Genomic DNA, 677 nt, shown 5'->3' with positions numbered 1-677 from the left:
AGCGCAACTTCGCGCATTGAATTGCGGGTCTTTTTATTGTCGAGTTTTCACCATTACCTTGATCTTTGTATGCCATATGGTATGTAGCGCGTTAAAACTGACCTAAATTTCATTGCCTTGCGTGGGGCTCTCGAAAAGAGACCAATCAGGAGCGTCGCCATCGCTAAATGTAGCCAATGGCACGCGATAGAAATCCCATTTTGGCCAATCACACACAGGAGCGATGAGGATGAATGGAGGTCAGGCCATGCTGCCAGGCCAGGAGGATGATGCTCCGGACGTGGAAGACGATGCTGCGGATGATGGTGGAGCGCTGCAGCTGCATCTCCATGGCGCCGTCGCCGACGTCAATGGTATGCGTGCTACTATGGCGGCTACGGGTGCGACCATGATGCCGGACGACTGGCGAGCGCCGTTCGCGTCTCACTGTCGACGAGCTTGCTACGACACTGATGGCATTGCGCTGTCGGCTAGAGGCCGGCCGAGATAGTGGCGTAGACCACATTGCATGGGCCAGATATCAATTTTCGCGCATCGCTCCTCTCCATCGGCGATTTGCACTGCTTTCTTGCTGCCGTGCGCCGGGAGGATGCAAGCCGCGACTGCCCGACGATGTGCTGTCCTCTAATGCAGCATGTGGGCAGGACAAAGGCGCCGCCGATCACAGGCATGTCAAT

The sequence above is a fragment of the Saprolegnia parasitica genome, assembly GCF_000151545.1.
Source record: "Saprolegnia parasitica CBS 223.65 unplaced genomic scaffold supercont2.13, whole genome shotgun sequence".
NCBI lineage: Eukaryota > Oomycota > Saprolegniomycetes > Saprolegniales > Saprolegniaceae > Saprolegnia > Saprolegnia parasitica.
The sequence above is the reverse complement of the archived record's forward strand: the minus strand, read 5'-3'. Positions refer to the sequence as shown.